We start from the raw sequence: 13352 nt of genomic DNA, 5'->3' as shown, positions 1-13352 counted from the left end.
GTCAAGCTGAACCAAGCCTCTCAAACAGTAATTCAACCCACCTAAAGAGCTCTCAGGAAAATGTCTCTTAAACACATGGGTTAAGTTAAGGGTAAGATAGTCCTTGAAAAATTTACAAAAGAACTACTACATGACCCACTGACACCTCCTCTGGGTGTGTATCCCCAGGAAATGGAATCAATATGTTGAAAAGACACCTGCACTCCCACGTTCACTGCAGCGTATGCACGACAGCCCAGACGCAGAAACAACCGGAGCCCACCGGCTGACGAATGGATAAAGACATTATGATGTACACATACAATGAAATATTATTTACCCTTAAAAAAGAAGGAAACCCTGCCATTTGTGACAACGTGGATGGACCTAGAGGACATTATGCTACGTGAAATAAGCCAGACATAGAAAGAAAAATACCATGTGATCTCACTTATATGTGGAATCAAAAAAAAAAAAAAAGTCAAATCCCTGGAAACAGAGATTAGAACAGTGGTGACCAGTGGGGGAGAGGTGCGAGCATGGAGAGAAAGGTCAAAGGGTACATACAACCTTGCAGGCATGTAAGATGGACAGGTCTGGAGGCCTAACGCACAGCATGGGGATGGCAGTTAGTGGCATGCATATGGAACTTTGGTAAGAGAGAAAATGCACACACACACTCACAAAGGAAACTGCGTGAACAGACGTGTATGTGGATATGTTAACTAGCTTGACTGTAGTGATTACTTTGTGTGTGTATATCAAAACATCATGTTGCATACTTTAAATATCGACCATAAAAAGGTATTCCTTTACATTTTTGACTGTTTCAGAGCTTCCAAACTTTAGAGCCTCTCCCAGTGAATATGATTTCCATATTACCCAGAGACCAAAAGCTTCCCTTCAGTTCCTATCAAATCTCTGGCTCCTTCTGCACTGGTCCACATGAATTAGAGTGCATTGAGGGGTCTGGGCATTGAGGACCGCAACTGAGGACAGGTAGAGGGTGCCACTGGATTTCTGGAAGACCTGCCATCTAAGGATGTAGCAGGGAGGTACTTACTCAGGCTTGTCCCTCCGGGAGCGAGTCTTTGACTCAAAGTCCTTAAAAAGCCACAGTAAGACCGGCTTTCCTTCTCCCCCTCTCCCTCTGGGCTGCTCCAGGCCAAAAGCCAGGATTCCGTCTTGCAGCATGTCCCTGGGAGAGGCGTGGCCGGGAAGGAGCTGGGCCTGCTCAGCCCCAGGGGCTCTCACGCTCGCCCAAGTATGAGCTCAGCAGCGGCCTGCGTCCCGGCCGCCCCACAGCTGCGGTACATGAGTGCACGTCCCACGTTAGGAGATTCTTGCTGCTTCCCTGCTTCTACCTTGCAAGTGGCTTTAGACCCTGACTTTAAGAAGGGTCTATGCCGCAGTCTGTATGCATCCCCAAAGGGGCCTCTGCTCCCTTCGTCCGGCATGAATAAACGGGCCCGTCCTGGAGCACATTCCGTTCCACACGTGAGCCACGGAGCGGACTTCCTTCCGTGCCCTTTCTCACGTGAAGCTCTGGCAACTGCCGCTCTACCTTGTTTAGATTCGGGGCTGGGCAGGCAGACAGAATGCAAAGCCCACACCATGTCCCCTTCCCCACCCACTCCTGTAGCTGCAGAGAGCAAGGGACGTGCCCTCCGCGGCGCCCCAGCCATGGTGCCTGTCGGTGCCAATCCCTCTGCGGCTCGTCCTACACCACCGACACCATGGGGCCTGACTTAAGTATTAATAACCGTCTTAGAAACGAGTCCAAGTCTCTTACCTTCTCTGGTTTCTGTTTTAGAGATGATATAAGGCAACATAACACTCTGGATCACTTCCTCTTACCCAAAGCAAGAACATCTTAAAGGATTTAGATACTGAGAAAAAATGTGCATGATATAGTTACTCTCAGAAACGTGCACAATAGATTTTGAAGTCTCTGAGGATTCAGCCCGAGGACACAGGCCCCAGCGTGTTGGCTCATGCTTGAAAGGATGGCTGCCTCTACAAGATTGCCAATTTGAGCACAGGCCAAACTGCAACCAGATCCTGGGGAAGGTAAAATAGATTAAAATGTATTGCGTGGCACTCAGATTCACTCTTCTGTTGGTGAGATTATTAATATTTTCCTTAAACACACACACACACGCACACACACACACGCACACACGCACACACACAGCATGTGCCCCAACCTGGGCTCATGAGAGCCAGTTTTTAAATTTTCAGGAATTTTGCAAACCAGTTGTTATTAATAAACGTGGCCATGAGTGAATTATAATTTTAAAAAGATAATATGTGCCTCGAACAAATTACATTTTCAACAATCTATGCTCTTGAGGTTATTTATGTCAATTTGGCCTATCTGGTGAAAATACCGCACAGTGGAGTGCTATATGGTGGGGGTATTTACACCTCAGAAATTGGCCAACGCTAATAAACCTGGGCTTTCCCCCTTGCAGGACCGATTGCTAAACACTTAACTACACAGCGCCACTGCCCTACGCCCTCGGCGCTGCAGGAGTTCGCTCTGGGGAAGCGCTCAGAGACATCACTCACATTCTCCACCATCTGCAGCCGATCTGCACTCGCCAGCTCCGCCCATTCACTCCTGTGTGTGGGAAGCAGCAGTCTCATCTTTTCCCCTTTAAATACCTTCAGCCATGTACAGAATTATCCCATGTAATGGACTTCATCTCCATATTGCAATTATTAATATCGGGCAGAGGTCATGTGCTTCCTGGCAAGGCTCACATTCCCACATATAAATCATGATAAAGTAGGTTAGCTCTGGAGGGTGCACTGATGTTTTTAATTTGGCCAGTGTAGAAATGGAGTTGAGTTAAACAAGAGCTTCTTTAAAAAAAAAAAAAAAAAAAAAAAAGATCCCCAAACTGAGTCCATTTGTACAGACACGATTGAAATAACCTGGATACATTTATTCGCAAACTTCACAGCCAGCGGAAATCAGCCCAGGGACAGACAGCAGTCACCGTGCCAGAGCCGGTCCTCGCCCACGGCCTGCAACAGCAGCTAGGCTGTGTCGTACACCCTTTTACAGCCAATTATGAAGATGCTTCATTTTGCTCATTAGAAGAGAGCTTGCAGTCCCCAAGTCAAATCCGTGAGCATGAGCGGCCACATCCTGTGCAGCCTAACCTCAAAAGGGAGGCACATGAATTGTCTTGGCGATAAAGCTTTCTGCTTTTTCTGATTAATATTCAGAAGAAGTAACACGACCTGAAGAACATACATAATCCTCTCATCCGGAGACTTTGCACTGCACGTGCCATACTGTGAACTCCAGTTTCAGGCAAACATGTCTCGGTCCCCGTGGACGTCAGGTCCTGCCCTCGTGCCCTCATCCTTCTCCTGTGCCCGCTCCTTGGGGTCAGTCACAACTTGCATCTTTGTATCTGCTTCTTGACAGTTTAGAGCTCAGGGAAAAAAAAAAAAGTCACTTGGTGCCTGTCTTCTCACCCCCAGGGAGTGACCCCACGGGACAGCCCTCCCTGCAGAGCCCCCAGCCAGGTCGGGCTAGAGAGCCTGAGCTCCCTCTGCACTCTCCCCGCCGCCCTGCACGCCATCTCCTCATCTCAGGTTTTCTTCATTTACTACGCTTAAATCAGTATCCATTGAGGACCTACGCTATGCCAGGAAGAAGGAATGGCATGCACAAAGAGCTGTGGATGAGGATGGCGAGCGCAGGCCATCAGGGCACCGTGTGAACACTGGAGGGAACTTCTTTAATAAAAGGAGGATTCTAAATGACGTCAATTCGGGGTATATATCTATGTGTGTGGACACATGCGCACGTGTTCAAGATGAGGGGAAATCAGAGTCCCCGGAGTCTCCTCTGCTGTCACACAGCTGCACTCTGCCAGTGCCTCCTCCTACGGAAGAGTTCACCCTGGTGTTAAGTCGCTCTCCTAAGGTCTCTCTAGGTGGGCATTTCATTTTGCTCAAAGAGCTGACTACAGGGCATGCACCACCACGCCCGGCTAATTTTTTCTATATATGTTAGTTGGCCAATTAATTTCTTTCTATTTGTAGTAGAGACGGGGTCCCGCTCTTGCTTAGGCTGGTTTTGAACTCCTGACCTCCAGCAATCCTCCCTCCTCAGCCTCCCACAGTGCTAGGATTACAGGCGTGAGCCACCGCGCCCGGCCTGAAGTTTTCTAGTTTTGTCCATATGTAGTTCTGGGTTGACCAAGACCATCCTCTTAGGTGCTTTTCTTCTTAAGACTTTTCAGCAGACTACAGCAACAGATTATGTCAACAGCCAGGTGCACGTCTGCGACTCTAACACGCCAAGTGGCAGGGCCTAGGCCTTAGAAATGTTTTAAACTATTGAATACTCGGCTCCTTCCTGGAACCCTTCCCTGTAATGGCCGCCCCTTCAGAGCAGGCCTGGTCATGTGACCTCCTCCAGCCAATGGCAGCAAGCAGAAGCTGTGGCAGCCCTTCCCAAGCGGAAGCTGTTGGAGCAGCCCAGGCTGCGCCATGATTTATTTCCTGTTTTCCTTCTGCTGGGAGTCCAGACCCCAGACGCCGGCTGCTCCGTCAGGAGGGGGCGTGGGGCGAGGACAGTCTGGAGGAGGCAACAGCAGACCCATGATGGACACAAAAGGTAATTGTTGTAAACCACACTGGTATTTTGAGGTCTTTGTATTTTCATTTTCCCTTTTGTGCAGGTTAGTCTATCCTGATGGGCTGAGAGCCTTAACCGTTTGCTTGGGGTTTCAGCCAAGCCTGTGGGGAATGAAAATTTTGATTCCATCCCACGGCATTTGCTCATACTTATCTGCTGCTAACGTGAAGGACCACTTCTAGTATCTGTGATATTAACTGCGTTCCAGTGGCTTCAGGTAAAGGTAAAGTGGACACAGTGAAACTTCTGTTACAATATTAGGTGATAAATATACAACTACTGGGTGTCTAAAAAGTGAATGAAAACACAGCAGATCACCTTAGCAAATGGTGACAAATAACATAAAATAAGGCATGAAATGGCAAACCATGTTCTTTCCAAGTGCTAAATTATTTCTGCATCCACCCAAGCTAATCAGATTACTTCAGTTTCTTTGGAAACTACAGTCTCAAAGAATTTTGTTTTATTGAAATAACCATCAAATTCATACTAGCTCTTCTCAGCATGTTTCTCTTGCCTTTGAGACCATTTCTCTTGACTTGGCACTGGCCTAAGAAGTTGGAAGACAAACCCCTGGTGCATGACAACTTTAATATGCCCCCTAATTTTAACTAGAACCCCTGTAACACAGATGTCTAAGTTGTTCCCTATATTCCAGGTACTTTTTTTAATTATTGGGTTTTGTAATGGAGCCATACTTGTAAAATAAATCAGATTATACAAAATCAGATTGAGTTAAAAGATGGTTTTCTTTCACTATCCCTCCCAAATCCACTTGCCTTTTCATAGATAATTGCTGAAAAATGTTTGGTGAACATCATTTATATCTTTTTATGTCAAAATGTAAGAATGAATGTTTTACACATTCAAGTTTGTTCTTTTTTTTTTTTTTTTTTTTTTGAGACAGAGTCTCACTTTGTTGTCCAGGCTAGAGTGAGTGCTGTGGCGTCAGCCTAGCTCACAGCAACCTCAAACTCCTGGGCTCGAGTGATCCTTCTGCCTCAGCCTCCCGAGTAGCTGGGACTACAGGCATGTGCCACTATGCCCGGCTAATTTTTTATATATATATATCAGTTGGCCAATTAATTTCTTTCTGTTTATAGTAGAGACGGGGTCTCGCTCTTGCTCAGGCTGGTTTTGAACTCCTGACCTTGAGCAATCCGCCCGCCTCGGCCTCCCAAGAGCTAGGATTACAGGCGTGAGCCACAGCGCCCGGCTCAAGTTTGTTCTTATTAAATATTTTTCATATTGTTGTGCAGAATACTTTTTTCCCCACTCATCATATATTTTCCATCTTTTTCCAATAGTATTTACTTTTTATTGCTAATTTTCATGGCTTTAGTAAGACATGATTGATAATAAAAAATTACATATTTAACATATCGTTGTTAACTGTTGCCACCGTGCTATACAGTGGGTCTCCAGAACACATTCACCCTATCTCCTGAAACTTTGTACCTTTTAACCAGCATCTCCCTGTTCTCAACCTCCCCTGTCCCTGGCAGCCACCATTCTCCTCTTTGCTTCTTTGGGCTTGAAATTTTTAGTTTCCAGGTATAAGTGAGATCATGTAGTGTTTGTCTTTCTGTGCCTGGCTGATTTCACTTAGCATAATATCCTCCAGATGCAAATGTCAGGATTTCCTTCCTTTTAAAGACTGTGTGGTATTTCAATGTGTACATATACCACACCTTCTTTATCCATTCATACATCAGTGGACACTTAGGTTGATTCCATGTTCTGGCTATTGTGAATAATGCTGCAATGAACATGGGAGTGTAGATATCTCTTTGACATACTGATTTCAGTTCCTTTGGCTATATACACAGTAGCGGGATTGCTGGGTCATGTGGTAGTTCTATGTTTAATTTTTGGAGGAGCCCCCACCCTGTTTTCGATAATGGTTGTACTACTTTATGTTCCCACCAACAGTGGAGGTATTCATATCCTTTTCTGCATACTCTTGCCAGTGCTTGTTATCATGTGTCTTTTTGAAAGCAGCCATTCTAACATGTATGAGGTGATATCTCATTGTGGCTTTAATATATATTTTCCTGATAATAAATGATGTTGAGCATTTTTCCATATATAGAACCTGTGTATGTCTTTCTTTCAGAAATGTCTACTCTGGTCCTTTTCCTGTTTTTTAACTGAATTATTTTTGTTGCTATTGAATTGTTTGGGTTTCTTATATAATTATATATTAACCCTTTATCAGATATATGGTTTCTGAATATTTTATCTAGTTTCTGATAATATTGTTTTTGATGCCTGTATAGTATTCTATAGAATGTGTGTACCATAATTTATTTAGTTACCAACCAGATGATGAGAATTTCAGCTAGTTACAGTTTTTAGCTGTTATTTTAGCTTTAGGTAATTGTGTTACTATTTCTATAGGACAATTCCCTAGAAGTGACTTGCTGTCAAGAATATACACACTGTAAATTTTAGTGTTGCTGCTATATTGCCCTCCAAAAATGCTCCAGCAAAATGCACTCACTAAACCACCGTGAATGTTTGTGAATGTGCCTACTTCTCCCTGCCGTTGCTGTCACTCACTATCGACTTCATCTAAATTAGCAAAATATAGCATCTCCTCATTGCTGTAATTTGCAATATAATTCCTGAGTTGAGAATATGTTCACGTTTATGGGTATTTGTATATTTTTCCTCTTAGAGATTCTACTGCTTTCTTTTCCTTTCTATTTTCTTTCTTTTCTTTCATGTCTTTTTTCCCCTTTTTAATAGCTTTTCCCAAATTTTTTACAATTTACTTATTTTTCAAAGTTTTAATCTTTCACATTTTTCTGGGTCTTGTTTCTTTGCATGTATTATACATTGCACATCACAATTCTTTTCCTTTTTATTCAATCCCCTCTTTGTTGTCCTTCAGCGTACAAAGTAAATGCATGCACAAGTATTAGCTAATTGATATGTCCGGTTTTCTTACTGTTTCTTGTCTTTCATACTTTAGCAAGATGGAATAAGTTTATATCTTTTAACTTATTTGCTCTGATATTTTGGAAATTATATATACTGTTTCTATTTAATAATATTAACCTTAAATATGTTTTATAAAAATGTGGATAATTCTTAACTTTAATTTACCCTTTTCCCAAAATAAGAAAAGGTTTTGTATACATCTCATGTATCTCCCTATGTTGTGAGTTCAAATCAAAGTGCTTACCTGTTTTTCAAAATTACCTTTTATAGTAATTGGTCATGAATAATTGCATGAAAGTTTTTAAATCACATTATCATTCATTAAAATTGCTTCATAGTATGTTTGCTCATCGCTGTTTCTTTTACCTCTTACATTCTTCATCACATTCACATGTTTATTATGCTAGAGCACATCCTTAAAGATCCTTTTGGAAAAAGTAGTAAACATTTTGATGCTTGCAAGACTAAGAATGAATGCATTTATGTTGTTTTCAATTTTAAATAATATAGATAGGCACAGAAGTCTTGATTCAAAATTTTTTCCTTTTTGAATTTCCTTTTGAATTATTCCACTAATGTCTAGTATCCCATGTAGCAAGCTAGATTTCTAATCCCTGTCCCATATAATCGTTTGTTGATAATATGTTTGTCTTTCTCTGTTATTGTTTAGAATTCCCCAACTGTTTGTCATGTTGCAGTGCAATAAGGGGAAGTTCCGTATACGATCTTCCAGCTGACTAATTTTATCTCTGGACATTGCTATTTTATTATTCAGCCAAATTTTTTGAGGCTTTTTTTTTCTGTTTATTTGTGAGCCTTTTTTATTGACTTTCATTAGTGATACTATTTTTAATTTCTAAAATTTCATTTTTTCTTTTAAGTTAAAAAGGTTTTTTAATTTTATGTATATATATTTTCTAAAATAAGAATAATGAGGACCCCCATAGAACAATTTTCAAATATCTATGTTTTCTATGTTAGTTTCATCTTCTTTGAGTTTTCTGGAGTTAGTTTGGTGCCTCTATTTAATATTTGGAAAACTCTTTATTCCATGTTTAGAATTCTGTTTACTTTTATATATGGAGGTCTAAATTAATCAGTATTAATAGCTGGAATTTTATTCCTCATTCCAAATAAAAGTTCCCATTCCTTGAATGGTCAATGCAGATTTTGAATACAGCAGCCTCAGTTCCTGTGTTTATGTGAAGGTAAGGACATGTTCATTTAGGATGTGCATGTCACTTGCTTTCTTGGGATGGAGACTTCACGCCCTGTTGACTGATGTCCGTCCTCCATGCCTTTGTCCACTGACGACACTCTTTGTACCTTTCAAGCATTGTTTTAGATTTGGTCTCACCTTGGTATTCTATCCTTTCAGTGAGAGTGAGATTGGAGGAGATTGGAGATATTCAGAATAGCAGAGTAGACTGAAAGAGCTCCTCTTTCTTTGATGCTTTAAAAAATCTTATCCTCCATATAAAGCATTATATTTTCATATTATAATTTTCATTTATAAAGTCCAGAGCTGACCTTCTCCTCAAAGGTTTGGAAGTGACTTATATTTTCTGACATCTCTTAAAACCAAGAACAAATTAACTGAACAGAGATCACTTCAAGGAAGCAGGAATGGATGTTTTGGGAAACAAGTATTGAAATTAAATCATTTGGTCAATACATTTTGCTGTAAGTTCTCTAACAATAAGATGTAAATTGGGTTCTTGCTTTAAATCTGATGTATACAATCAGAAAATGTTAATGTCACATTGTAAAAGTCTATTTTGATGTATATGTGTGTATTCTTTATAAAAGTTTTATTTTATCATTAATTGGCAAATTACAATTGTACAAGTGTCTATGTTCTTCAACTTACTAAATCAAGTTTGCATTAACTATGATAACTTGACTCAAGTGATTATATGTCAGTGCTAATCTGATCAAGGTTATGTTGAAAATATTTACCTTTTCTATTGCCTGTTCAAATCAAACGATGGCATCCATCTTGCACTACTTAAAAGTTAATTAAAAAAAAAAAGCTTCTATTGAGAGTCTACAGTATATCTGGTTTCTTGCTAATCATTTTCAAGTGCAGTCTCACTCAATAGACCCCACAACCCTAGGAGACCAATACTACCATGCCCATTGTGCAGCCAAGGACACTGAGGCTCAACTGGTAGCACAAGTGGGAGTGGCTTTGAGGTCTTCTGACATCAATCACTTGTTCCTTGTGGCTACATTCAGGGAAAAACCTAAATGAGGAAATACAAAGCTTTGGACAAACATTTTGTTCAAATATATTGATTTTTTTATGAATGTTAATTATTGGTGCTTTTCTTCCCACGGCAATGCTGGTAATTCTAGGACCCAAAGAAAGTCAAGTTGCTCACATGTGCTGAACTGTTCTTCTCAGTTACATTCTACTAACTGCTCTACAGCAGATGCCTCAAGACTCGGGAATGGGAAGTGATCTAGTGGAAAACGCACTGCAGTGAACCACCAAGGTCAGGCGGGTTCAGGACAGAAGCATTACTTTACCTTTACTTTGTCCTGGTACACTACTTCTGAGCTGTGGGTTGCTGATACTGTCTTTCAGCAAGTTGGGGTCAGTTCTCACATGCTGTTTATTTTACCAACACAGTTTTTGTTGCTTTCATTAAAAATGGGCCAGAATTTCCCAGAAGCAAAACAGTAAAGAGCGAGCAAGTTTGCCTGGCCCAAGCCCGTGCTGCAGCTCTGCAGGGATCTCGCCTTGTGCTTGCATCGTCTTCCGAGTGTTGGAAAGGGGCTGCACTGAACTCCCGCTCTAAGGGTCCCTGGGACAGCTGGAGGCTGTTGGCTTTGACATCACTCTGCAGCGTGGCCAGAGGGCTGCTGTGTGTGGGGACAGCCCAGGGCCCCCAGAAGACACTTTGTGGTGGAGCCAGCCCAGGTCCCCTGGAAAACACTTTATCGAAGCATTTAGCCAAAAAGATTAAAATTCAGTTTTATTACCAAATAGAGAACAAGACAAAAGAATGAGGACAGACCTCGAGCCAAAGCATATCAGTGATGATAACAACTGTGACTGACTCAAATTTTTCTATTAAAAGATTTGCAGATGAGTAAACACAAATTATACACAGTTCAGCTTTGCTTATACACACTCATTAAACCAAATGGTATAGACATTGCTAAAGTAAAGAGTCAGACAGTCAAATGCTAATAAAAATAAAGGCAACCGTGGCACTGTTCAAAGCAGAGAGAGTAGGATTCAAGGCAGAAATATTTAAACAGAACAAAGAAGTATACATTTTATGTTGATGAAAATCAGAATAGCCTGTGGAGGAATAGCAGTCATCATCCTATATACAGTGAATAACACAATAAAACTTTATCAAAGAAAAATAATTAGGAATAAAAATATGAATTGGTGAAACCTCAGTCATAGACAGGAGATTTAATCTACTTTTTCAAGCTCCGGAAAATCAAATAGACAAAAAAAGGTGAGCCTGTGGAGGATATAATTGACAAAATTAGCAAGTTCAATCACATACAAATACCTGCACACAGGCACATATGGAACAAGAATTAGTGCTTTCCAGCTATTACTCGCATGTGTTTCTGTGTAGGAAAATATATAAGTGCACACACAACACACATTTATATTCAGCAAATAAGGATTTTACTTATTTTCAAATATCCACTAAGTATGTACAAAATTATCCACACAGTAGGCCATACACAGTCATAGAAGAAAATCTAAATAAACTTTAATAGATTTCAAAGTATAGAAACTTATAAGCAAAAATTTAATAACACTAGAAATTAATAACAAAACCATAAAAGAATAAAATCACTTGAAAGTTTAAAAAAATAAGCTTTTCTAAATAACTCAGAATTAAAAGATAAAATTATTCCAAAGAAAAGACAAACATGTATATTTGCTAAAAATATTACATTAAAACGTAGAAAACCCAAAAGAATCAACTAGGAAAGATAATACAAATTAGGAACATGCAAGGGAAACATATAAGCATCCACACAACCCTTCTGGATATCAGCAATGAACCGTCAGAAGAGGTTTAGAAATTTTCATCCTTCTCACATTAGAAAGCAAAACCACAAAAAGCACTTAGGGTCACACCCATATGGAATGTATAGGTCTCCTGAGAACAAAATGTTCTAATATTTATAAAATGACATAAATAAGTAGAAAAGAACTTTACTCCTGAATGTAAAGATGAATATGATATAGGTGCCCAAGTGCAATCCCAATCAACATCCAAGCAGAACTTTATTGAACTTGAAAAAAAATCTGAAAATCATCTGGAAATTACAGAAACAATGCCTGAATGTCCACGATCCCCATGGTTTTCCAAGACTGTACTGAAGGTTCTCAGCACTGCAGAAGGCAAGACAGTCAAAGAAAAGCTGAAAGATTGATTGGAAAGGAAGAAAAAAAGCTGTTATTTTTGAAACTGATTAAAATAATAAATACACAATTGTGCATCTCAATAGCCCAAAAGGCTTTTCAGATTAATTACTAAGTGATTTTAAAGCTTCTGTAGGGATACAGTTAAGATACAAAAGTCATTCTTTTACATAGTCACATAAAACAAAAAAGAAAAAGAAAAATTTAAAGATATCATTTGCAATATAACAAAAAATAGGAATAAACATTGCACATAAGATGGGCAAGGCTTTTACATAGGAAAGTATAAAACTAATCACATTAAGTTGATGATGAGGTCAACAGTGAAGACATAACCATGTGTATGAATTGGATGATATAATTGCACAAAAATTTCCACTCCCCTAAGCTGATCAGTATATTTTTGAATGGGAACATGGTAGATCCAAGGAGAGTCTCCTTGTGGACTAATTATAAAGCTGATTTAAAAATTCATGTGGAAATCCAAAGTGCCAAGAATAGCTCTGGTCATCTTAAAGGAAAAGAATAAGTAGGAAGAATTGCTTTATGAGAAATTAAAATGTATTATGTTATATTAATTAAGATAGTGGATATTAGCAAAGTGATATTTAAATAGACTAACAGAACTGAATTAAAAGGTCTGAAACAACCTGTGCACATGTGTCAACTGATTTGTGACAAAGGTGTAACTGCAAAACAGTGGAGAAGTATAAAAAAGTATAGTTTCTCAAAAACAGTGCTGGGAAAATTTGGTAGCCTATAGGAAGAAATAAATTAGATCACTACTTCATCCTATGTACCGGATTCTAATTCAAGAGATTACAGGTTTAAATGTGAAAAACAAAAAAAGTTCTGATTAGAAGAGAAACCTCTTCATGACTTCAGAATAGAAAAATATTTTTTAATCACAATACACAAAGCAGCCGTGAAGAAATTGGCAAACACATCTGAATACCTTAAAAATAAGAGCAAATTTTCATCAGTAGACACCATCGGGCAGGAAAGGACAACACACAAAATGGGAGAAGATATTTGCAATTCATATACCAACAAAAGTCTCAAACCTGAAGTGCATAAAAGATCTCTACAAAACATCTGGAAAAAGATAAACAGCCCCAGTAAAAATGGGCAAAAGACATGAACAGACATGTTCACTTCACAAAGGAGGGAATCCAGATAACTAATAAACAAATAACCGTGTTAGCGTTCTCAGTCATCGAGGAAAGGTAAGTGAAATGTGATAAAATGAAATGCCATGTCATACCACCGGACAGGCTAAAATGAAAACGAAATCAACACAAGGGAGTAGTGAGAATGTGGTACGATGGAAGTGTCTACGCTCTGCTTGTGTGGCTG

This window comes from Microcebus murinus, chromosome 14, assembly GCF_040939455.1.
Source record: "Microcebus murinus isolate Inina chromosome 14, M.murinus_Inina_mat1.0, whole genome shotgun sequence".
Taxonomy (NCBI): Eukaryota; Metazoa; Chordata; class Mammalia; order Primates; family Cheirogaleidae; genus Microcebus; species Microcebus murinus.
The sequence above is the reverse complement of the archived record's forward strand: the minus strand, read 5'-3'. Positions refer to the sequence as shown.